Source organism: Anabrus simplex, chromosome 1 (assembly GCF_040414725.1).
Source record: "Anabrus simplex isolate iqAnaSimp1 chromosome 1, ASM4041472v1, whole genome shotgun sequence".
Taxonomy (NCBI): Eukaryota; Metazoa; Arthropoda; class Insecta; order Orthoptera; family Tettigoniidae; genus Anabrus; species Anabrus simplex.
The window spans coordinates 89250785-89278214 of NC_090265.1; the positions used below are offsets into that span (position 1 = coordinate 89250785).

The 27430-nt window shown below is 40.7% G+C and overlaps 1 protein-coding gene across 1 annotated transcript in view; it reads left to right on the forward strand.

Annotated features, from left to right (window-relative positions):
- The window catches only part of Rdl (Resistant to dieldrin), a 493946-nt gene that overhangs the window by 252455 nt on the left and 214061 nt on the right, over positions 1 to 27430 (forward strand). The gene's annotated exons all lie outside the window — the stretch shown is intronic.

A 27430-nucleotide genomic window follows, 5' to 3' on the forward strand; every position in this document is an offset into this window, starting at 1 on the left:
TCCGCGGATCTCACGCTCCGAGATGCCTGCGTATGGGTGATGTTGAAGAAACTCTTTTCGAAACATATCACCCACCTACAAGTATTCCTGAACGTCATAGTTTGTGTCCTTACAGCAACGTTTGTCCATCAGTATGTTAATAATCTTCAGAAACGTTATGAACAATATTCATAATTACAACAGCAGACATAGTAGTTTCGGTATACTAGGAAAATGTCAAACTTTTAAACATCAACGGCAGAGAACTTTAGGAATCTTTCAACCAAATAGTAGGTTGGGCAAATGGAAATGAGCTGAAGCTGAATGTAGAAATACTGTTTCCAAGACATTTAGGAGAGGGGGAGCACATATAGTATTCTTTTTTGGAGACCAAGAACTGAAGTCCGCAAAGTTTTTTTAAATACTTGGGTGTAATTTTTTAAACCCAGGGTAATGTATTCACCCTCCCAGTGTCTTATGCAGGATTACATTTAGCCCCTGCTGAATTCAGAGCCAAACCCCCACACAAGCTTCTTTTTTTGCTAGTTGTTTTACGTCGCACCGACACAGATAGGTCTTATGACGACGATGGGACAGGGAAAGGCTAGGAGTGGGAAGGAAGTGGCCGTGGCCTTAATTAAAGTACAGCCTCAGCATTTGCCTGGTCTGAAAATGGGAAACCACGGAAAACCATCTTCAAGGTTGCCGACAGTGGGGTTCGAACCTACTATTTCCCGAATAGTGAAGATTATTATTATTATTATTATTATTATCATTATTATTATTATTATTATTATTATTATTATTATTATTATTATTATTATTATTATTATTATTATTATTATTATTATTATTATTGAATTCTCAATTGTAAATGTCCTTCGAATGTTATAAAGCATGTACTAGTGACAATGAGTTGTAGTAACACCTAGGAGGATGTATATTCCATGAAGCCTGGAATATCTGCAGACTCAGATTCCTATGATTGCGGACTATCTAAGCCTACAAATCATTATTCAGCGCGTTTAATTTGCATATGTCTACAAGGCAAGGGTCGGGAAACATGCAGCCGACCACACTACCTAGCGTGCTGTAAATTGGCAAGAGAAGTACTGTACTATCGGTACAATAATATGTCAGTACCCTCACCCCAGTAACGCTTACTTCAATCCTCCACTTTTTAACATTGACCGCTGAACAATTTTGAATTCAACGAAGGTCAAAAGTTCATATTTTAACAGTACCATACTGAAGAGCTAAGCATCGGAAGGCTAAATTTAAGAGATGTTCACCTTTGCCCGAGGAGAAGAAAATTAAAGTCCGAGCGAATTGGCTACGCGGCATATATTGTGTAACTTAAGTTTTAATATATATTCTGTGTTCTTCCATTTGCACACCAGACAAATGCAGGGATTCTACTGTGTACCGGGAACCAATCACTCATCCTTTAACACAGACGTCATCACGTAGTTGCTCTAGGGAGCCGGTGTTACTTGCTCCGCTCGGGACAGGTGTTTGTCACGTGACAAGAGAGCAGCAGTCAGGCGGGTTGCATACCGTGGCCGTACTGTACTTGCGCCACTGGCTTTCAGCTCATACAGTACTACGTCATGCACTTCCCCCACTTCTTCCTCTACTTGCTCGCTAAGCTGCTCTCGTTCCTCGAGAGCGGGGAGCAAACTGGCTCCGAAGGCATTTCACTCTCGATTGACGATGCCTGCTTTAACACACGATTCCCTGGAATCTAATCAATTAATATACTCAGCCAGCAACAAATTATATATGTAAATATACTATACTTTTTATTTCCGGTACTGAGATGAATGATAAAGATTTTAGACTAGAATGACCTTTATTAAATTTTCTAAAAAAAAAAAAAAAGGAAACTCGTCCGAGGGAAATAATTTGGTGAAATTGAAATTTAAAACTGATTGGACACATCTTAAGATGCTCAGGATATTCCTTGTTGGGTTTGGAAGGAAGTGTAGGGTTATGAGAATGGTAGTGGGAGGATAAGACATAAATATATCAAACAGATTAGACTATCTGCAGAATGTAACAGTTTCTTAGAGTTGAAGAGTTTAGCACAAGGAAAGGTGGGATGGACAGCAGTATACTGATAACCCAATCCTAACAAAGAAACAACAGCAACAAAATTGTACAACTTGTGGTTGCGAATAAATGCATAATCAAATTCTAAAATTAACAATAAAGTGTCTAATGAAAACCTAAAACCTGTTTTCCAGTCATTGACCTGGTCAGGGATGTAATGAATGAAACATATATAGGCTATTTTTATAATGGGGTCGCCACTCCCAAGGTGATTTATTAATGAGTGATAAATGCTGTGAAATGATAATGGAGAGTGTTGCTGGAATGAAAGATGACAGGGAAAACCGGAGTACCCGGAGAAAAACCTGTCCCGCCTCCGCTTTGTCCAGCACAAATCTCAAATGGAGTGACCGGGATTTGAACCACGGTATCCAGCGGTGAGAGGCCGACGCGCTGCCATCTGAGCCACGGAGGCTCCAAAGTGTCCAATAATATTTCAATAAAAAATGTATAAGACTTTCAATAGAATATATCACATGGAACGGTTCTGAACTAAAGTTGTCACAGAACCATGCGAATCATCTTTGGAACTGAGATAAAACATTGTATATTGTTAGTTGTGCATTGCAAGTAAATCAAAGAATTGATATATTTCGTGTACAGCTGTTCTCTGTCCTTATACTATATTTATTTTAATTTCTGTTGGCTATCGCTAGCCTTGTGCAGCCCTGCGGAGAGGTTGGGTGGCGTTTGACCTGTATGGGAAAGCCTTTTAATTTGCTGGATGATAGTACGCTGTGTGGTGTGACAGTTGCAGGAAAGTTGCGTACACCGCAATCACCCAGTCCCTAGACCAAGAGATCTAAAACATTCACAATTAAAATCCCTCGATCCGGTCGACAATTAAACCACGGGCCCCATGGGCTGAAGGACATTGACCACTCAGCCATGGAACTGGACTATAATATAGAGCCGTACGTCGTTACTCCTTTCTGTAAATGAATTGTTCTTCACCTCCTTGTTGTCCTAGCCTTGTTCCACAACTTCAAAATATTCTGATATTAATAATTAACAATATTAATATTATAATAAGCCTCCGTGGCTCAGACGGCAGCGCGTCGGCCTCTCACCGCTGGATTCTGTGGTTCAAATCCCGGTCACTCCATGTGAGATTTATGCTGGACAAAGCGGAGGCGGGACAGGTTTTTCTCCGGGTACTCCGGTTTTCCCTGTCATCTTTCATTCCAGCAACACTTTCCATTATCATTTCATAGCATCTATCAGTCATTAATAAATCACTTTGGGAGTGGCGACCCCATCGTACTAATAGCCTATATCTGCTTCATTCACTCCATTCCTGACCCGGTCAATGACTGGAAAACAGGTTGTAGATTTTCATTTTCAATATTATAATATTAATAATTTCGTGTGACTATTTCTGTCCTGGTGCAGACCTTGTAAGGCAGACCCTCCGATGAGGGTGGGCGGTATTTGCTATGTGCAGGTAAATGCGTGTTATTGTGGTGGAGAATAGTGTTATGTGTGGTGTATGAGTTGCAGGGATGTTGAGGACATCGCAAACACCCAGTCCCCGAGCCAAGGGAATTAACCATTTAAGGTTAAATCTCCGACCCGGCCGGGAATCAAACCCGGGACCCCTGTGACCAAAGCTCAGCACGCTAGCCATTTAGCCATTGAGCCAGACAATAATCCTTATGAACTTCGTTCTTTATATATTCGAATATGCATGCAACTGATGCAACTGATGAATTTTAGAACTTCTGGGCCTTCATATTTTCGAATAATTATCAAGATCCTGCAAGAAAATTCAGGTGAAGTCATACCCATTCACGTACTAAAAGCTCTTGGAGAAGTGGCCATATATACGAGCTCTTGACCTCCCCGTACGGTGTTAAAAACCGAACAAACGTTTATGGCATGAAATACGGGACACCTGACAACCATACTGAGTTCACGAAAACAGACACACGCACAATAAGTGTACAGGGCTATTGACCAAGATGCTCCAAACTCCTGAATGGGTATTAACCTGCAATAACAGCAACAATAATACTGTATGTAATTTATTGTTGTAAGACATGCGTTTCAGAATTTTATTCCCGTCCCACTCAGGGCAACAGGCGACAACGTAACAAAGGGAAAGCTCTTGTTTTAGCACGCTAACTTCTCCCATGCTGTATATGTGACGAAAGTGTGGACAAATTGTCGTGTTCATTCACGTCACCTCATCATTAGCTTATCAATTTATCAGCTGACCTGCTTTGACGATAAATCGAGCAATCTGGTCACCCTGCCCCTTTCCCCATCTGTGCGACCGTTATCGGTAGGGGATGACTTCTCCCAGCGCACAGAAGTTAATCGTCACCAGCCCCACTCAATGCTCTATTAGTAGAACGTCTACTGTATAAATCAGAATAGTGAAGCGACTAGTGCTGAGTGTCTTACCTCTGACTACCATAATTCAGTAGACAAAGGATATCCACTTGAAAGCGATCTTGTGTGCGGCAGGATGTTTCAGACTATAACGTTGGAAACTTTTGATATTTTGATGGTGAATCTACTCTCCGACCAAGAAAATTCTGGAATTAAAATCATAAATTTAGGAAAATTTGCATTTCTAACCTCATTATCTAAAAACATGCTTTAGGATTGTAGGTGACTGTATTTTATAATACTGGGATATCGAATTTCACACATTTCTGTTCTTCAAAACATCGTGAAACGTGGAACTTTTATGATACTATCCCTCAGCTTCTATCAACATCACAAACGTTTTTCAATCAATGTTTTTTTAATGCTATTTGTTCGGGGCCCCAAACTTGCACAATATGATATGAACCTGCATGTGAGGGAAGGAAGAAAGGACGACACAAACATCCAGTCCCCATGCCAGGGATATTAATCATTTACAACTAAAAAACCCTGACCCTGCCGGGAATCGAACCCGGGGCCGCCGGGTGAAAGCAGAAGTTACTCAGATACTAAATATCTACAGTGCTTCGTGTGTGCGAGTCAATACATCTGTCAACTGATTCTTGAATGAATCGATTTTTACCAGCTACAGAAGAAGTAATTCCACACTGACACCACTGACATGAAACAAACTTCTTATTGAGACGTTTGAACGCCTTTCAGTTTACCAGTTCTTCAGCGTTGGTATTCGTCGGTGATGTTGCCTGAAACAGCAGTTTTTTCACATTCTCATTAGTGGGCGTTGATGAAATCGTATCGTATCGTAGTCCGTTTACCCTCCAGGGTTGGCTTTTCCCTCGGGCTCAGCGAGGGATCCCACGTCTACCGCCTCAAGAGTAGTGTGCTGGAGTTTGAGACTTTGGGTCGGGGGATACAACTGGGGAGGTGGACCAGTACCCCGCACAGGCGGCCTCACCTGCTATGCTAAACAGGGGCCTTGTGAGGGGATGGGAAGACTGGAAGGGATAGACAAGGAAGAGGGAAGGAAGCGGCCGTGGCCTTAAGTTAGGTACCATCCCGGCATTTGCCTGGAGGAGAAGTGGGAAACCACGGAAAACCACTTCCAGGATGGCTGAGGAGGGAATCGAACCCCCCTCTACTCAGTTGACCTTCCGAGGCCGAGTGGACCCCGTTCCAGCCCTCGTACCACATTTTAAATTTCGTGGCAGAGCCGGGAATCGAACCTGGACCTCCGGGGGTGGCAGCTAATCACACTAACCACTACACCACAGAGGCGGACTTTGATGAAATCGATGAAATTAAATGATCGTTTCTTTGTGGTAACTTAATTTTTGATAGAAAAAATAAGATTGCTCATATAATGCATGTCGACATAAACCTACAGCAGTATCTCAGCGCTAGAAATGGACAAGGAGGAAGAAGGTGACAAATTATTTGTTATATTGGATCACAAAGACGTCTTTAAATTGCAGTTTTCGTGTTGCTGAAGCTCCAAAATTTAAAGAAGGCTTCCCTGCATATCAACAGCACAATTGTTCAGCAGGTATCAACCTTCGAATATCATGGGACTCTAGTGACTGAGCATTTCGATCCCAGGAATGAAATCTTATCCTAGATTGGGCAAGCCAAAAATTTGTTCAACAGTTTGAGGGCCCTATTCACCAGTAGAGATCTCAACCTTCAGCTCCGAGTTCGGATGTTGCGATGTTATGTTTTCCCTGCCCTTCTTTATGGTTTTGAAGTCTGGACGCTCAGCCCTTTCCTGAAAAGGCGGATTGAAGATTTTGAAAAGTACAGAAGAATCCTTTGAATATCCTGCGTAGAAATTGAAAACCAGTGAAGAAGTACTCAACTTTTTAAATAAGAGAAAAGAGTGAATATTGACTTTTCATGACCGCATTGTAATCGAAACCGATTTTCAACCTATTAGGTCGTGTTACGTACATTTAGTACGTGTTGAAGAGATGTTAAGTACAGAACAAAAATGGCCAACCAGACACCAGTGGGATCCGAACCCACAACCTCGGTTTCGATAAGAAAAAAGAGCTTTTAACTGCTATCAAGCAATGAAAGCTGAGGTACATCGGACACATCATGAGAGGTGAACGATATGAATTTCTCCAAGTCATCATTGAGGGGAAAACTGATGGAAAACGATCTCTCGGAAGACGGAGGAATTCCTGGCTTAAATACCTGTGCCGCTGGTATGAACGAACTTCCACTGAAATCTTTCGAGTCTCGTAATCAGTTGGATCGTCAACCTTCGTAGGGAGACGGCATCCTAAGAAGAACTTCAAAAGGGTCATGAATGTGGTCCTCCATACATACAGAGAAAGAGTGCCACTTATGGCCCGCGTTCCCAGCGTTGGTCTCCCTTCTTTTAGAGTCAGTCGGAGATTTTTCCTCGGAAAATAGGCAAACTTGAGGGACCTAGTTCGTGACCACGGAGCCTTACGCTGAGTCTGGAATTATTTACATTTGTTACATTCTTTGACATCAATTTGCTGATTCCGTCGGTCAGCTCCCTCCTGATCTGTATGGCAGTGGTTCTCAAACTGTACCCCTAGGGGTGCACGTGAGACTTTTAGTGAGATACGCGAATATTCATCAAGAGAAACGTCTCCAAGACACTGCCCTTGAGGTGGTAGAGGTGGTATCCCTCACTGAGTCCAAGGGAAAAACCAACCCTGGAGGTTAAACGGATTGAGAAAGGGAAAAAAAGCATAATTTTCATAGATACTTAATTTCCTTGAAATACATTAACTTTAGAGTTATTGTATCGCTTACAGTGGGACGGTGACGTAGAGAATGTTGTGTGGAAAGTGGTGAAACTAAACAATTCATATCTCATAAGCCCGTGAGCTCACGTCATAATGTGACGTGATTTACGGCACATTTTGCCAATGTAATCACAGCCGTTGTTCTAAATTAGAATTTATTCTTTATCTAGACAAAAGATATTTATGATGGTATTGCATGTTCTTCAGCAATATTAGCATACATACGAGTTATGCAGTTCAATATATGAGCGCTAGATCTACAGTAAAAAGGAAATGACAAGGGACTGAGGGTCATTCAAGAAACATGTGTAAGAAATAAGGAAATAACTCAGAACATTTTCGTGCAGTTGACAATGTTTGTTCATCATCATCATCATCATCATCATCTGTTTACCCTCCAGGTTCGGTTTTTCCCTCGGACTCAGCGAGGGATCCCACCTCTACCGCCTCAAGGGCAGTGTCCTGGAGCTTCAGACACTTGGTCGGGGGATACAACTGGGGAGAATGACCAGTACCTCGCCCAGGCGGTCTCACCTGCTATGCTGAACAGGGGCCTTGTGGAGGGATGGGAAGATTGGAAGGGATAGGCAAGGAAGAGGGAAGGAAGCGGTCGTGGCCTTAAGTTAGGTACCATTCCGGCATTCGCCTGGAGGAGAAGTGGGAAACCACGGAACACCACTTCCAGGATGGCTGAGGTGGGAATCGAACCCACCTCTCAGTTGACCTCCCGAGGCTGAGTGGACCCCGTTCCAGCCCTCGTACCACTTTTCAAATTTCGTGGCAGAGCCGGGAATCGAACCCGGGCCTCCGGGGGTGGCAGCTAATCACGCTAACCACTACACCACAGAGGCGGACTGACAATGTTTGTTAATTATCATAAAGGGTCCGAGCAGTGGCTTTATAATAATTAAGGAGTCTGTCGTTTCAAGTGCACAAGTGCGTTCTTAAAGTGATTTTATTTCAGTTATAAATTTAACAAACTTCCTTAAGGAGAAATACTAGAGGCTGAATAATAAAAAATAAAAAAATAATAACAATAATAATAATAATAATAATAATAGGCTGAGTGGCACGGACGGTTGATCTCTGGCTTCCTGAGCGCAAGTAGACAGGTTCCATCCTGGCTCAGTCTGGTAGTACTTGAAGATGCACAAATCCAACAGCCTTGTGTCGATATATTTACTGGCACGCAACAAAATTCCACAGTTCTAGCCGTTCACGCAAGCAACTCAGTGTTGAAAACATTCTAGGAATATGAGCTACGAATTTTACGTAAATGAAATATAATAAAGTATGAGAATATGTATTTTAATTCCTAAAATTACAATCCATTTCTTGATCGTTGTTTACCTGTTTCTACCACTCGAGTGCTAATGTGAGTCAATGAACTGTTCCACTTAAGCACCACTACGAGTGTTAATATAACTAAATTCGGTGTGGACATTTTTTAAGGAATCAAAAACGCCGGAGGGTATTGAAACATGGAACACATTACATATATTATTTTACGTACATTATAGGTTAATTTGGCTGGGATTTGAATAAAAAATAAACGAATAAAGAAACAAGCTATTATAGGCAGTTTTTCCGGAAGTGCATTTAGACCGGAAGTGATTTTCGAAATTTGTTTTTTAGTTTGATAGAGCTCTCTAAGACTCACAATTTGACATCTTTCAGAGTCCTTTATTCCTTCAACTTTCGGCATAATTGAGGAAAGTGCTTAATTTTACGTTTTTCTTAGTATGGAGACCCCTATTACGTCTGCTAAGAAATGTTTTCAACATTAAATGTCCTACGAGACAAAATACCGGCACCTCGGCGTCTCCGAAAACCGTAAATGCAGTTAGTGAGACGTAATAAAAATAACATAATAATAATAATGATAATAATAATAATAATAATAATAATAATAATAATAATAATAATAATAATACCGAGCTCGATAGCTGCAGTCGCTTAAGTGCGGCCAGTATCCAGTATTCGGGAGATAGTGGGTTCGAACTCCACTGTCGGCAGCCCTGAAAATGGTTTTCCGTGTTTTCCCATTTTCTCACCAGGCAAATGCTGGGGCTGTACCTTAATTAAGGCCACGGCCGCTTCCTTCCCACTCCTAGCCCTTTCCTGTCCCATCGTCGCCATAAGACCTACCTGTGTCGGTGCGACGTAAAGCAACTAGCAATAATAATAATAATAATAATAATAATAATAATAATAATAATAATAATAATAATAATAATAATAATAATAATTTGCTATTGGTTTTACGTTACACCGACTCAAAGCGCTCTTATGATGTCAAAGGAACAAGATAGGGCTAGGACGAGAGAAGGAAGCAATAACGAACTTAATTAAAGTACAGCCTCTGTATGTCTTTTGTCTGAAATGGGAAACCATAACATCTATCTTCAGGGATGCCCACAATGGGGTTCAAACTCACCACCTCCCAAATGCAAGCTCACAGCTCACGCACGCAGCCAACTCACTCGGTAATAATATTACATTTGTAACATTCGTTCTAATTTGCTCGCGTTCTTAGAAAACGTCCACGGAATCCAAAAATTTCTCCCACAGAAGTATCCTAACAGGTCAGAGGCGACGGACACAAAGTTGTCGCCTTTAAGCACCATTAAATACCACCATTGTCAGTCGTGATCGACCGAGCGAGTTGGACGAACGCTCAGGATTACGCAGCTCTGAGCTTGTATTCGGGTTTGAAACCCTCAAAAACAGCCCTGAGGTGGTTTTCCGTGGTTTCTCATTTTCTCACCAGGAACATTTCAGATTGTTAACAAATGTTTTGTTTTATTTGGTCTTAATTTTGGATTTTTAGTAAAGATCCCTATGTTCTTTTCTGATCCCTCCGTCGCTGAAAATCTCCGATCTGTTAGTACAACGTTAAACAAGTACCAAAAAAGGAAAAGTCGTGATCGAACCCATTATCTTGACAACAAAAGGGCATTAGCACGATCCTTTTCATCTGTTCCCACTTAATCACAATAATACAAGCAACAGCTCATTCATATCGGATACCACACCCCCTTGGAACTCCATTCCACCTGAAATTAGAGATATAAACGATACGAGGTTATTTAATGAAGGTGTTTCAAGTGGCATTTGCAATGAACCACGAAAGTGGATTTCAGAAATTTGGATCTCAATAGCAAACGAATATTAAGCTTACCTAAATAATCAATTATGAATTCAAATTGTAGATATTTACTAAATTAGGTTTAAGGATATTTAAACACCATATTTTTTATGTCCGGTCTAGGAAGACAAGAATAACGGGCAAGAGGATTCGTCGTGCTGACCACACGACACCTCATTATATGTAGGCTTTGGGGCTGAGTAGCGGTCGTTTGGTAGGCCCTGGCTCTTCGGGGCTATTGCGCCATGGGGTTTGGTCTGGCTTCTTTTTAAATTATTTTATGTACATATGTAATGACCGTATGATAAGTATAATATTTTAAAATTGTATACGTGTTGAATACAAAATAGTTTGGCATAATAGGAGGCTTCATAGCCTGAGCCTCTCCATGTGTGGAAGATTATAAATAACTTAATAATTATTTGTCTTAACCATTGCCCACTTTTCCTACGTAGTCGGGTATAAAGTGAGAAGAATTTTCGTAGCGAGATTTTACGACCGGACGTCAATCTCACCAGAGGAGTTAAAATAAATTGTATGAATGTGGTGATATATGATAGTAGGAAGGGGGAGATTGGAACCCGATGGTGGCATGTAGCCTACTCCTTTCGAATAGCATCATGAGGTCTGCCCAATGCTTAACGTCCCCATCCAATTGATGAATCACCAACAACAGAGTCATATGCCCTCATCGGTGTACTGCGAATAGGCTTGGAATTGAATCCAGGCTTTTTGCCCGCAATCTATAATCAAACCTCACGGCGCAACAATCCCGAAGAGCCAGGCCTACCAAGCGACCGCTGCTCAGCCCGTAGGCCTGCAGATTATAAGGTGTCGTGTGGCCAACACGACGAATTCCCTTGGCTTTCTAGACCTGGGCCGCTATCTCACCGTCAGATGGATCTTCAATTGTAATCACGAAGGCTTAGTGGACCTCGAATAAACCCTCAGATCCAGGTAAAAATTCCTAACCTGGCCGGGAATCGAACCCGAGGTCTCCAGGTAACAGGCAGGCACGCTACCCCTACACCGCGGGGTCGGCTTCTTGCACGAAACCTAGGGATTAGAAATTGTGTACCACTACCTTTCCAACCTTGCCGGGTAATATTCTGATGGTAATAATAATTTCGTGTGGCTATTTCTGGCCGAGTGCAGCCCTTGTAAGGCAGACCCTCCGATGAGGGTGGGCGTCATGTACCATGTGTAGGTAACTGCGTGTTGTTGTGGTGGAGGATAGTGTTATGTGTGGTGTGTGAGTTGCAGGGTTGTTGGGGACAGCACAAACACCCAGACCCCGGGCCATTGGAATTAACCAACGAAGGATAAAATCCCCGACCCGGCCGGGAATCGAACCCGGGACCCTCTGAACCGAAGGCCAGTACGCTGACCATTCAGCCAACGAGTCGGACATTCTGATGGTGAATTGTTCGAACAACGGGGCTCGAACCACCTAACCACAGTGTTAGAAGAAAATGCAGACAAGATGCCTTGACGATCATGAACAAATGGCGGGCATAAACAATTGTTATTAATAATAATAATAATAATAATAATAATAATAATAATAATAATAATATGAACATCATCATCATCATCATCTGTTTACCCTCCAGGGTCGGTTTTTCCCTCGGACTAAGCGAGGGATCCCACCTCTACCGCCTCAAGGGCAGTGTCCTGGAGCTTCAGACTCTTGGTCGGGGGATACAACTGGGGAGAATGACCAGTACCTCGCCCAGGCGGCCTCACCTGCTATGCTGAACAGGGGCCTTGTGGAGGGATGGGAAGATTGGAAGGGATAGACAAGGAAGAGGGAAGGAAGCGGCCGTGGCCTTAAGTTAGGTACCATCCCGGCATTCGCCTGGAGTAGAAGTGGGAAACCACGGGAAACCACTTCGAGGATGGCTGAGGTGGGAATCGAACCCACCTCTACTCAGTTGACCTCCCGAGGCTGAGTGGACCCCGTTCCAGCCCTCGTACCACTTTTCAAATTTTCGTGGCAGAGCCGGGAATCGAACCCGGACCTCCGGGGGTGGCAGCTAATCACGCTAACCACTACACCACAGAGGCGGACACAATAATATGAACATACCGAGCGAATTGGCTGTGCGGTTAGCGTCGCTCAGCTGTGAGCTTGCATTCGGGAATAGCGGGTTCGAATCCCACTGTCAGCAGCCCTGAAGGTATTTTCCCTGGTTTCCCATTTTCAGACCAGCCAAATGCTGGGGCTGTATCTTAATTAAGGATTGCTTCCTTCTCACTCCTATCCCTTTGCTATATCATCGTCGTCATAAGATCTATTTGCCTCGGTGCGACGCGAAGCAATTGTAAAAAAAAAAAACGGAAAAAGGTTCTCCTCTTGTTGGTCCTCCTTTTTTCTTCTTCCCTGTTTTTCTAAGTTTTGCTATTTTCATAGCGTAAGTGCGTTTTTTCGACAACTATTCACAGGATTTTAATGAAATTGGGAAACCACTCTCTGCATTAGGCAATATAAAATTTGACCCGAAGCGGGTTATTTTTTGGGTACTTATGACTGTTATATTTTAAAATCAGTTAAAATTTATCTAATTAAAATGTAAGTAAAATTGTCCAGCTAAAGAAAGTTCTGATGTCATAAAGCATCTCAAAAATCTCTCTGGATTAAACAAATATACATGATGGTGTGGTAAGTAATAGAAACTGAACATTGACTGAAAAATTCCAGAGTCCGTAGAAATGTAAAAAAGTATCGCTTACAGTACTTAACCTATTGTGAATGTGTGCGGATACTTTCACTGAAATATCTGAAATATCACAAAAGGTTTAGCTATTACAAAATTTCACCGTTATTCAGGTCTCCCCGTAATCTACGTCTTAATTCGGTCTTTACCTCGTTCCTGGCTATCAAATCCCGCTAAACGTCCTAGCAAAGATGGCAATTGAACTAGACCAACCAGGTGTTAAATACAGTGCGTACAGATCATGGGGGCATTCCGGCACCAGGACGAGGAAAGTAATACGAGAGACGCAAGGGCAAGAATATTTCAATGTCGGTTTGAAGGCCATTGAGTGTCTAAATCGTGTAATACTGGAATAGTCTTCTAGAAACACGGGAGTCGTTTCTTTCTTTTTTAAATTATGTTTCTACTTGAAAGAAACGAACATTAACCAAAAAAGTATTGTAATAAGTTAGCGTGTTTTCCTTTGAAGTTTGAGAAGTCTGCATAGTTCGCTGCATGATATCTTGTCAACTGTTGTGGCATTGCGGTGAAACTTAACTCCAATACAAACTGAGTTTTGCTGTAGTAGGTCACGAACATACCCCACTGGTTGTGGAAGAGCCTGGAATTTAGGAACAGAGTGATGGAGTAGGCTAATTACCGTATACATAGATCCACCCCTTGCTTCGTAGCTTAGGTAAAAGAACAAGGAGTTGCTCCATTCGAGAATATACAGCCGTCATTAACAGCTGTCATTCTTGGTGTGCTTTATCGCTCATTTTACGATAATAATAATAATGTCGGACTGGGTGGCTCAGACGGTAGAGCACTGGTTTTGTGAGTTCAAGTACGTGGGTTCAATCCCGACTTAGATCGGTGGTATTTGAATATTTGAAGGTGCTCAAATATGTCAGCCTCCTGTGGGTAGGCATACCAGCATGTAAAAGAACTCCCAATAACACGTATTATTATTATTATTATTATTATTATTATTATTATTATTATTATTATTATTATTATTATTATTATTATTATTCGTTATGCCCAACTAAGGAGCGGGTGTGAACTTATTTAGCACAAGCTACCTTATTGTCTCCCAAAATCTCTTCATCCTTTCGTTGTGCTTCTTTTTGCATTCTTCCATCCATCCTGTAGCTTGTCTTTTAGGTTGAACTACAAATTTGTGTTTATTTATGAGATTTCTGATTTTTTTTTCTGTCTTGCAAGATTTCTTAATTTATACCAATTTTTCAAAGATATTTGTTTATTTCTGTAAACCAGTAGCGATTTTTAGAGATAAGGCGACCATAGAATTTTAATCTATTTATGATTGTGTCTGTGATTTTTTTCTGTTACTGATAGATTTCCTGTGGTTTCGTTTTCATCCAAATACCATTTTCACATTTAGGTCCTAGAATTTTCCTGAGAATTTTCCTCTCTTGTTTTTCGATGTTTTTTTTATTTGTGATCAGCCAATTTTCAGAGTTTCCGATTCATAAAGGGCGTCTGGTTTGACAACTGTGTTCTAGTGTCGTTATTTTGTGTTTTGGGATATAGATTTTTTGTTGTATGTGCTCCAGACAATTTTGTATGCTTTTTGTAATTATGTAATTCTTTCTTTGTTTTATTATTATTATTATTATTATTATTATTATTATTATTATTATTATTATTATTATTATTATTATTATTATTATTATTATTATTATTATTATTATTATATTGGAAAAGTAAAGGAGCTGAAAATATAACCATCCTCGGGATCGACCTGCTCTCCTCACGAATGCATTTGCCAGATCCGTTGGTAATCCAGTCCTCTCACAGAAGACGTCTCCAAAGTCAGCCGTTTCATCATCGAAGTGCTAAATGTTCTTTTCTCTTGTGTTTGCCGTTCTAGATGTAACTGTCCAGAGGGCAGGATAATCAGGTTCAATTACCAGTCTTTGTCTAGAATCATAACCACTTGAAGAAAATATTTATTCTGGTGCCATTTCTTTCAGTACTAATAATAAAGAAACACTCAAAGAAAGTGCAAAAATAAACACTCAAAGAAAGTGCAAAAAAAAAAGGAGGTAATACAGATATTATTCGAGAAAACTAAATTCTTATGTACATAGATAGATATCAAGAGCCTGAGAACAAAATATGGTACAATTGACAGAGTCCCGTACTTTAAATACCTCGGAAACTTTATCGAGCCGATAGTCCTTGGAAAGATCTCACAACAAACTCGTCTCCATAAAATGAGAAAAACATAGTCCAAAACATCTACAACAAAAAATCCGTGTCAAGATATATAAAAATGCGGCATTATAACATAGTCATAAAACCAACCGTCCTTTTAGCAATGAAACACTGCCACTCAACAGAAAACAAGAACTTGAAGAAATCAAAAAAAGAGCAGAGGAAGATCATTAGGAAAATCTTAGGAGCAAGATATACCCAGGACGGTTACAGGTTACAATCAATCGAAACAATAGAAAAGTTTTCAAACATCTAAATTGACATTAGGAAAAGACGAATGAAATTCTTTGGTCATCTCACTAGTTTGCCAGAAAATCGACTGACAAAAAGATAATAGATTATGCAACCTTACTTAAGAACTCAACACCCTGGCTTAAAGAACTTGAAAAGGACCTCAAGAACGCAAATATAAGTTCAACAGACATTCTAGAAAGAGGCTTCGTTAGACACAAAGTAAACAATCGGGAAGCTACATCAGAGCAACCACAACAAGAACAGTACAGACCAAAGTGGTTGGAAAAACGTAAATACGGTAAGTGTTCTCGGAAAGAATGAGAGCCTATTGGAACAACAAGAAGAACCCACAGAAGAACTGATTGAGTTACTTGCTTAACGTCTTCCAATACTGGGAGAATTCGCTAATAATAATAATAATAATAATAATAATAAGGTACCTAATGCCACACTAACTGCTGTTTGTTTTGAGTGGCGAGATTTCGTCCTTAAATTAGGTTGTATAACGTACTAGTATTTTCACTGGCACGGGTCTCTGGTATTTAAGTACTATGAAAATCGAAATTAGATGTGCTGCGATTTAGTTCTACTACCATACAAGACGAATCCCTAATCAACTGTTTCAATATATACTATGCAATTTTTTTACAAGTCACTTTTCGGCGCACCGACACAGATAGGTTTTACGGCGACGTTGGGGCAGGAAAGGGCTAGGAGTGGGAAGGAAGTAGCCGTGGCCCTAATTAAGGTACAGCCACAGCATTTGCTTGGTGTGAAAATGGGAAACCACTGAAAACCATCTTCTGGGCTGCCGACAGTGGAGTTCCAACCCACTATCTTCCAGAATACTGGATACTGGCCGCACTTAAGTATGCAAATTCTTAGTTTTAACTTAATTTTAGTCTTGAAAAACTACTTCCCAGTGCGAATAATTGCATTACATTAGCGCTAAGAAGGTTTACAAATGACTAATAAATTTGTCTTCTCTTTATTACAATACTAGCTGCAGTACACGGCGCTGTCCATGTAACTTTTTCAATGATTACTTTTTGAATTTGTATTATCTCTTAATTATGCGTGAAGTGAATTTTTGTAGATTTCTTTATTGTGACGTTGATTGAAATATTTTATTGTGTATTTAATTTTAAGTTTTAGTTTTAGTTTTAGTTTTTAAAATCGCATTAAACCTTGTACTGCCTTCAACACAGATTGTCTGGGAAGTGGTTTATCCTTTCAAATAAATAATAATATAAGTGATAACTGTGCGTATTTACGCGTCACGCTATGTATAATGTACACTATTCCAACTGTCATTGGGAATGTCACTGATCAGCCTAGCGACCCGAAAACTATGGATTCAACACTAATCTCGGTCATTTTAGACATTTTATTTTCTTCCGCTCTCAGACCCCGAGCAGAACTTGGAGTTAAATGTCATCCAGAGTGTCCACTGAATATGGTTTCGACACAAATATTGGTCGTTTTCGACTATTTTTACATGTCACCCCCATCGTTAGTGGTGATAGGGTGTCCTAATCCCACAGTATTTTTTCCTGATAGTAAGTCATATGTGTAGCAAGTTTGGCAACGAGTGAGTTGGCCGTGCGATTAGGGGCACGCAGCTTTGAGCTTGCAGTTAGGAGATAATCGGTTCGAACCCCACTCTCGGCATCTCTAAAGATGATTATCCGTGGTTTCCCATTTTCACATCAGGAAAATGCTGGGGCTGTACCTTAATTAAATACACGGCCGCTTCCTTCCCACTCCTAGCCGTTTACTGTCTCATCGTCACCATTAGACCTATCTGTGTCGGTGCGACGTAAAGCAAATTATAACCAAGTTTGGTTGAAATTGTTCCATACGTTGCAGAACTACGTTGGAATGTACACACACATACATACAAACATTTCTATGTACATAGGGTAGTGAATATCTGTCACACTAGAAATTAGCAATATTAATTTTTGGAAGAAAGTTTATTGCTAACGGATGAAATATTTACCAATAAACATTTTAAAGATTATTATAACAAAAGGACGGCGTAATACTGTATTTAGTGTTCCATTAATTCAAATAATCACTCGATCATTTAGTTTTTTATCGATCACTTTGTGATGTTTGGGACATCACTACATGTATTAAATTATTGAACTATATAATTAATTGATAAGATGTATATATTTAATCACTGATAGGTCGTTTTTTAATATACTGTATATAGAGGGTTTCAATCATCCATTTCACGTCATCATTCCATTTCTTTGTATCGCGGCTATAACGTATTCTGAACGAACAACTTATTGCGTAAAGTATTTCAACATCATTCGTATTAATAGCTTGCAGTACATTTTCCAATAGCCGTAGTGAGGTGACCAGAGACAGCAGGCTAATTTCAGCCCATTACCAGGAAATGTACGTCATCAAGCTTACGAGAGACCGAACCCCTTCCACACTCTGAGGAGACAGTTGAAACATTATGAACGCCTACTTTTCGAAGTACGCTACCTGACACTTCATTTCCGCGGGAAAGTTCAGCCTATGGAATGGACGTAATCAAGCAAGATGATGGATTCACAGCAATACACAGGAGAAGGGATGAGACCTCGAATCTTACTAGAACATGTGATATGGTTGATGGAGGGAGATTTTGGAACCTATATACTCGACGACAAGAGTTGGAGAGGACATTCATACTGGAATTCACAATCATACTCGTACTCTTACTCAGACACTCTTACGACGATTCTACGTCTTCACATCTGAGAAGATTTTAACGTAGTTCACTTCGCATCTGACTAGTATACTACTGAAAAGTTACTCTCATTGGGACCTCTTATCTCAATGACGAGAGGTAAAGTCAACGGGAGACCGGTTTTGACTAGTATAGGGCAGGAGAGCTTTCGTTATAAATTTAGTTACGCTACTGTTCCGTAATACGGAAGAATACAAGTGTATTCTCTCTATGAACATAACCCATGGTGGTTTTGCTTTTAAAATTAGGACTCATTACGACTTAATGTAAGGAGTACAGTAGGAAGTGTTAAAGGCAGGAAAGTCATAGTACAGCTAGTGTACTATGCACAAAGCAGAAGTAGGACTGGAATCCACAAGAGATGACGCCGCCTGTACGAGAGATCCATCAATCATCAGCTTCTATATAACAGAGTCTACAAATGGTGAGCTAATGGCATAAATTACTGCAAGTCTTCGCGCAACAGTTGATTTTCATACAGTTTATTTCGTTTAATTTTTCTTTATTCCGTAAGTTCAGATTTCGTTAATACGCCGTTACGTCACGTTTTTCATCCGAATAAATAGCTGTTTTAATTTGTATTTTCTGAAATTATTATTAATGATCCTTAAATTCCAAGTTAGTGTACTTAATGGTTAGTGTTCCGTCACCCCACCCCTGGGAGTTTTTAGAGTCTCATTACGTGTTATTGTTATTATTATTATTATTATTATTATTATTATTATTATTATTATTATTATTATTATTATTATTAATTATCAACTATCGTTTTCAAGCCATAAGCTTGAAGGCTGGCGCCCATGGGATATTGTTTATGGAGAAACAATGATATATTACTTATTAACATTAAGGCTACCTGCCACGTCATAATTTTGTCACACATCTGTGGGCAGAGTGGGTACGTCACAACTTTGTATATTTTGTTGTTGAAGAATTCGCACAGAGCATTTCAAGCAGTATTTTAGAGTATTTTGTCTATCTTGATGATTACTTCAAATGCATTGTTTACAATAACAAGTTATTGGGTTTAAGTTCCTTTAACTAGTTTTACAGTTTTCGGAGAATCCGAGTTGACGGAAATATTTTTATCACGGAAGTTATTTTACGTCTTCTATCACGAGACTGGCGTATTTGAGTATCTTCAAATACCATCAGACTGAACCGGGATCGAATCCGCTTCCTTCGGCTTAGAAAGCCAGCAACATTTTGTTTTACGTACGTGAGTTTCATTGACTGAAGTACTATACTTAACATAAGCGTTTAATTAGTTTAGTCACTGTACGATTAACAAGAAGGTAAGGTAAAAATAGCATCGTTTAAATCGTATTTTTAGAGCACAGCCCTTCAAAGGCAGTAACAAGTAGCCTCTCCCCACTGGAAACAGGCTGACGGGAGCATCGATCTGTGAAGTGGAGCGGAACAGTACAAACGGAACCGCACAATACATTTTTTCAAAACGTTTGAGGCTTCAAAGGAACATTCAATCAAAGAAATGATGTAGGATTTAACTCTAACACAGCACGAGTTTTGTGACTCTGATCAAAGATTTCAATTCTGAATCATTCAGTGTAAATTATTTCAGTAACTTGGCAGTAGATACAGCTTGGGAACAGAAAAATAAACATGTGTTGCGTAAAATATAGTTTCAATTTGTGCCTGGGCCTAATAAACTATAAAAATGTCGCTCCATGGACATTCGTAGTTTATTTTATTTATGACCTCCTTCGAACTAAACGGGTTTTTGACAATATTACTAACTTTTGGTGCACTAAAATCAGAAGAATATTCTTACCGACCAAATAATAAGTCTTCAATGCTAACTTAATTAAGGTACAGCCACAGCATTTGCTTGGTGTGAAAATGGGAAACCGACAAAGAGTTGATATAACTTGACCAGATGAAAAGAGGAGACAGATTGATGGAAATATCCTGAGACACCCAGAATTAATTATGTTGATTTTTAGAAAGAAATATAGGGGTAATAATAATAATAATAATAATAATAATAATAATAATAATAATAATAATAATAATAATAATAATAATAATACTTTAGCAATGTAACGGTTAGCGCTATTAGCTTCCCATCCTCAGACACTCGAGGTCGATTCCCGGCATTGCCAGAGATTTAAGAATGGCCAGAGAACTGGTACGTGGTTAAAATTATGCATGCAGCTCACCTCCCTTTGGGGTGTGCCTCAGAAGCGCTGCACAACCTCGGGACGAGGACACGATTTTACTACTTAAGAGTATGACAGACAGATCAGATTAAATCTAGGATGCAACGGTTACCATAGGTAAAGATGTTAGGTAGCATAGATATCTGCGTCATACCAAGCTTCAGATTGATGGTCCAAATAACAACACCATAACAACAAACTGTACCAAATATGAAATTAACAATGTTCAAGCGGGAGTAGAAACAAAGTATAAGAACCGTACGGCTTGACCTATCAAGCAGCAGTGGTGCCATCTAGGTGGCCTGCAAACCAATTTCGACATTCCAATTCGTTGGCATCTCGGAACTCTAGTGGACGTTTACCATGATTGAAGTAATGCTGTCGAATAGATGCAGAATTCGTCAAACCCTTGGTGCAGGGACAGCATGTCTACCTCTTACCCTGAGGGCCTGGGTTCGATTTCCGCCCAGTTGAAAGATTTTATTTCTGGACTCAGGGCTACAATGGGGTTAATTCAGCCTCATGAGACCAGCCGGGGAGTTATTTGATACGGCAGGCAGCGGAGCTACTTAAGGCAACCAAGCAATACGACTGAGGATGTCGTCAATCCGACCACATGTCACTTCAATATCTGCAGACCATCTAGCTGGCCGTTATGTGGTTGAAAAGGGACGTGCACCTTATCTGCTTTTGGAGTTACCCGGAAAAGAGGTGGATTACGAGGAAATGAGATTCCTTTCTCACAAGTATTTATTTATTTATTTATTTATTTATTTATTTATTTATTTATTTATTTATTTATTTATTTATTAGCATACAATTATTAACTGTTAATTGAAGTATTCTCAATTACTGACACTATAGTTTAAATCAAGTAACTTATTATCCCAATCAATGAACAAATTGACATAGCTCTTCCAACATAAACTTTAAATTAATACACCTACGAAGGCTTAGAACAATTACGGAATTTATTACGGATATACATTATTTGAAATTACACAATCATCGTTCATAAATGGATAATTATTTCTGTCAGTCTAAGTGGCTCAAACGGTCAAGGCACTGGCTTTCTGAGCCCAAATTAGCAGGTTCGAACCTGGTTAATTTCGCTGATATTTGAAGATACTCAAATATGTCAGCCCCGTGTCGGTAGATTTATTCAGCCTCATGAGACCAACTGGGGAGTTATTTGATACGGAAGGCACCGAAGCTACTTCCTTCCCTCTTCCTTGTCTATACCTTTCAATCTCCTCATCTCCCAACAAGGCATAGCAAATGAGGCCGCCTTGGCGAGGTACTGGTCCTCCTTCCGAGGATATTCTCTCTACTCAAAGTCTTACGCTTTAGGATACTGGCCTTGATGCGGTATAGGTGGGATCCCTCGCTGAGTCCGAGGGAAAAGCCAACTGGGGAGGGTAAAGGGATTAAGGAGGAGAATCATATTTACTTTCATTTACAGATTTAGAACAAAAATGTTCACATATTTAGGCCGTAGAACAAAAATTTGAAATTTGAAATTTGAAAAGAGCACCTCTCTAAGTCGTAAAAGTAGTTAGTGGGACGTTCAGCCAATAAGATTATTAGAATTATATCTAATGTTGTCTGAAACGAAGACTTCAAATGCTATAACATTCCGTTTTGTCATTTATTTCCTTTGAGATGTGAGTTCATAAGTGATATAAACAAAAGTTTAAAAGGTGTTAAGATATTACTAGTTATATACGAGTTATATAAGTATAAAGGGTCACGACGCCAGGGTTTTGACCTGCAAAACTTTTTCTAAACTTTCAGTAAAACTAGACTCGTTATTGCCACATATAAGCAGTTTTAAATAGCAATGGACTAAGCTGAGAATCGACTTTGAAACCATTACGCAGAAGGTGACCGCCAAGTCAATTGCGCTACTAATGAAGGAATGTTAGTTTCGATCAGACTGATTGGAATGAAGTACGATGATCAGTTAAGACATCAGAACATCGCTGCACGCCTGACGTCATTAAATAACATGACAGACTGAGTGATTCTTAAAAGAATGCCACAGTTTCCTCGTTTCTTGCTAATACTGTACGAATATGCACTAGAGAAGAGAAAACAAGGCTCTTGAGCCCGGCTCATCCCTGACTAAGTAGAAGCCTGAGTTGGGCCAAGCTCTCTTCAGAGGCCTTGCCTGCTCTTGTCGAGTTTTATATTTAGCGAGTTGCTTTGCAGGAGGCATTACTCTCGAGAGTGATTTCCGACACAGTAAGCCTACCGCGCCAGTGAAATAAAGTAGTAGAAATAGACAACCTTACATTCTACTGAGTATATTTACTTTTGCCCGCCTCTGTGTTGTAGTGGTTAAGGTGATTAGCTGCCACCCCGGGAGGCCTAGGTTCGGTTCCCAGCACTGCCACGAAATTTGAAAAGTGGTACGAGGGCTGGAACGGAGTCCACTCAGCGTCGGGAAGTAAACTGAGTAGAGGGGAGTTCGATTCCCTACTCAGCCATCCTCGAAGCTGATTTCTGCGGTTTCCCACTTGTCCTCCGGGCTGGTATCTAACTTCATGCCACGGCCTGCTCCTTGTTTATACCTTTCAATCTTCCCATTCCCCAACAAGGCACAGCAAATGAGGCCGCCTTGGCGACGTACTGGTCATCCTGCCGAGTGTATCCCCCCTACCCAAAGTCTCACGCTCCAGGACACTGCCCTTGGGGCGGTATAGGTGGGATCCCTCGCTGAGTCGGAGGGAAAAGAGAACCGAGGAGGGTAAAGGGATTAAGAAGGAGAATAATATTTACTTTTATTTACAGATTTAGAACAAAAATGTTCACAGATTTAGAAAAAAAATGTTTACATTTCTAGATCAAAATATGTACTTCATGCATATTCGCATGGTAGCACTTATAGTGTCCTACAAGCACTAATGATTTTCACAGGGGTATGACCGACTGCAGGCAGGTTACGTCAGAACACGAAGGTATAACAACCGACGCCCGCTCACTGCATGTTCCTCAGCGCTACCCGTCATATTCGCCCCCTTCCGTTAGTAACCGTCGTTTTCGAACGCTCAGTAGTATGCTGGTATATGGTACAGTAGCACTACAGTTGCTGTCAACACATCGACAATGTGTTCAGCAACGACGAATATACAAGCATAATTTTAATCTACGGAGAATCTGGTTGGAATGCAGCCGAACCCCGCACACGGTAGGCACAGAAGTTTCGAAATAGCCGCCTGCCTTCTATACATGTATTACACCGAACAGAGTTGCAATTATTATTTTTTTTTTTTTTGCTAGGGGCTTTACGTCGCGCCGACACAGATAGGTCTTATGGCGACGATGGGATAGGAAAGGTCTAGGAGTTGGAAGGAAGCGGCCGTGGCCTTAATTAAGGTGCAGCCCCAGCATTTGCCTGGTGTGAAAATGGGAAACCACGGAAAACCATTTTCAGGGCTGCCGATAGTGCGATTCGAAGCTACTATCTCCCGGATGCAAGCTCACAGCCGCGCGCCTCTACGCGCACGGCCAACTCGCCCGGTGAGTTGCAATTAAGAGTTAATGGATCATTACAAGTTGCTTTTTTACGTCGTACCGACACAGATAGGTCTTATGGAGACGATAGGTCAGGAAAGGGCTAGGAGTGGGAAGGAAGCGGCCGTGGCCTTAATTAAGGTACAGCCCCATCATTTGCCTGGTGTGAAAACTGGGACCGAGCTCGATAGCTGCAGTCGCTTAAGTGCGGCCAATATCCAGTATTCGGGAGATAGTAGATTCGAATCCCACTGTCGGCAGCCCTGAAAATGGTTTTCCGTTGTTTCCCATTTTCACACCAGGCAAATGCAGAGGCTGTACCTTAATTAAGGCCACGGCCGCTTCCTTCCCACTCCTAGCCCTTTCCTGTCCCATCGTCGCCATAAGACCTATCTGTGTCGATGGGACGTAAAGCAACTAGCAAATAAAAAAGTGAAAACTGGAAACCACAGAAAACCATATTCAGGACTGCCGACATCGACAGTGGGGTTCGAACCCACTATCTCCCGAATACTGAATGCTGGCCGTACAATGGATCATTTAAGGTATTTACCACATATAAGCAACTTTTTGGTAGAGTGGAATGACTGTACAAATTGATGAGTAACTAAACTTTATTGTCTGCAACTTTGGCGTGTTTACAAATGCTCCCTGTTACAGAACGTGTGTGTTTCACATCCGATTAGCCATCGCTTCATCATTAGTGCATGCTGAAAGGCCACCTGGTATATTTATTTAATTTCTTAAATCTATGCTAGGTGTTAATGCAAATTTCGAAACAAAATTTTTAAAAGTTATTTAGCTCGAAAGTTATGGACACTATCGAAATAATGATAGTAAGAAAATCATTTGAATGATAATAACTTACGCTCCACAAAAATAATGCACTAAAAGTTCCATTTTTCTAAGAAATCACTTAGCTAAACATTTCTGAGTAAATACTTTTAACTTAAAATTTTACTCAATAAATAATGTTTCTCACGCCTCCAAATGCAACTAAACTTCAAATTAACATAACACAATTTTGACTTAAAAATTATACTTCAGTGAAGAATTGTTGCATTATTGTTACAAAGGGACATCTCACTATGTCTGTAACAAGAAATAAATTACATTTTAAACTTTACATATCTTTTTTTTTCTTTTTGCTTTACGTCACACCAACACAGGTAGGTCTTATGGTGGCGATGGAATAGGAAAGGCCTAGGAATGGTAAGGAAGCGGCCGTGGCCTTAATTAAGGTACAGCCTGGTGTGAAAATGGAATACCAGGGAAAACCATCTTCAGGGTTGCCAACAGTGGGGTTCGAACCCACTATCTCCCGGAACATTACATATCAACACGAGAGATCTCCCGTGGCTCAGGCAGCAGCGTACAAGCCTCTCACTGCTGGCTTCCATGGTTCAAATCCCGCTCACTCCATGTGAGATTTGTGCAGGACAAAGCGGAGTAGGGACAGGTTTTTCTCTGGGTACTTCAGTTCTCCCTGTCATCTCTCATTCCAGCAACACTGTTCAATATAATTTCATCTGCCAGTCAGCAATTATTACCCCAGGGAGTGTGACAGGCTTCGGCAGCCAGCACAATTTCTATCCTCCCTGTTACATGGGGGTTTAATTCATTCCATTTCTAACCCGGTCGAATAACTGTAAACAGGCTGCGGATTTTTAGTTTGATTTTCTCATATAGCCCAAGAACCACATTGTCAGAGAGGTTTGCTGTGAAAGGAAATCAAATCATTCACATTATCAGAATGCAGCCTTGAACGACTCTCATTGAATACAAATCCTTCTATAATGAATGTGGGTTCGCTGGGTGTACTTATTGATGGAACACCCACAATGCTTTATTTGCTACGTTGCGAAGTGCCTGAGATTCAGATGGTGCAGGTGTCATGCTGAACCCGTCCGTCGACTCGTGTAAGCTCGTGAACCTAGCTCCTCATGATGGAGAAACAAAGAATTGACTTCTGTATCGTCCATTACGTAGTAAACGCGGAAAGGTTATGCAAAGCTCGAGCTGTACTCATAATGAGCCGATCCTTTCCAACTCCTTAACCAATATCATTCACAACCATGCATTTCATCTTGATTAGCTCCTCAACTGAGGTTGGTGTTAGGAAGAGCATCCGGCCGTAAAAGCATGCCGTATAATGTCATCTCACCTCATCCCCAACCCCATGTCAAAAACGAGACTAAGGGGGTAGACATTCATACTCTGCGTGTTTTTAAAATAGGTTTGTAAAGTTTAAAATTCTGCTCGTATTGTGGAAATCTCAATTTCAGTGTAAACAGTTTTACGCAACTCTAAAAGTGAACTATTTCTAAATATGGTGAAGCCGAATTCCACCGACGGACTTTCAGAGGTTGTTCAGGGATGCCTTCTGAGTATATTGGTATAAGGGACCCGTGGTCTCTGGTTCCCCTGTTGTTAGGGGCGGTAGACTAACACCCACGGTATCCTCTACCTGTCGTAAGAGGCGACTAAAGGGGGCCGCAGGGGCTCTGAACTTTCGAGCGTGGTTGGCGACCACGTGGCCCTTAGATAAGTTCTGGCATTGCTTCCACTTACTTGTGCCAGGCTCCTCACTTTCATCTATCCTATCCCATCTTCTTTGGTCAACTCTTGTTTTTTCCGGCCCCGACGCTATTAAGTTTCCGAGGGCTAGAGAGTTTTTAATTTTCACTCCCTTCGTGGCGCTCGTCTTTCTTTGGCCGATACCTTCATTTTACGAAGAATCGGATCCCTTCCATTTTTTTGATCTCTGATTAATATTATATATAGGATGGTTGCCGAGTTTTACTTCCCCTTAAAACAATCATCACCAGCACCACCACCGTAATCTGTGGTGCTCGTTATACAGTAATAATGTAATGTAATGTATTTATTCAGTTTGTTACCCCAATCATCCTTGTTTCTCTGAAAATACCTCCATATCACTGAAAAAGCCTGCAATATGCAATAACCAAAACGTACAACAAGAAATGCGGACTAATGAAAAGCCTGTAATGTGCTATAACTAAAACGTACAACACAAAACACGGAGTAATGCAACAACCCTCATACAAAACACGTACACTTTTCGCAAAGTGTGTTCAGTCTGTTCTGTAAGTGCACTGTATAGTACAAATGCAGATCTGTTCCCTTACAGATATTGTTCAAAATGTCGACCACTATGATCACGGCATCGTTGATTCCGGCTCGCTAAAGAACTCCTACGGGAAAAAATCCCACACCCTGGCGTTTGTCAAGAACTAGTATTTATTATTTTCAGTGCAATACAGATACAAAGCTAACTGAGGCAACAATCCAAACAAAATGCAATTACTCTATAACGAACCACTGGAGGCCACAGGTCCCTTATACCAATATACTCCGAGGATATCCCTGAACAA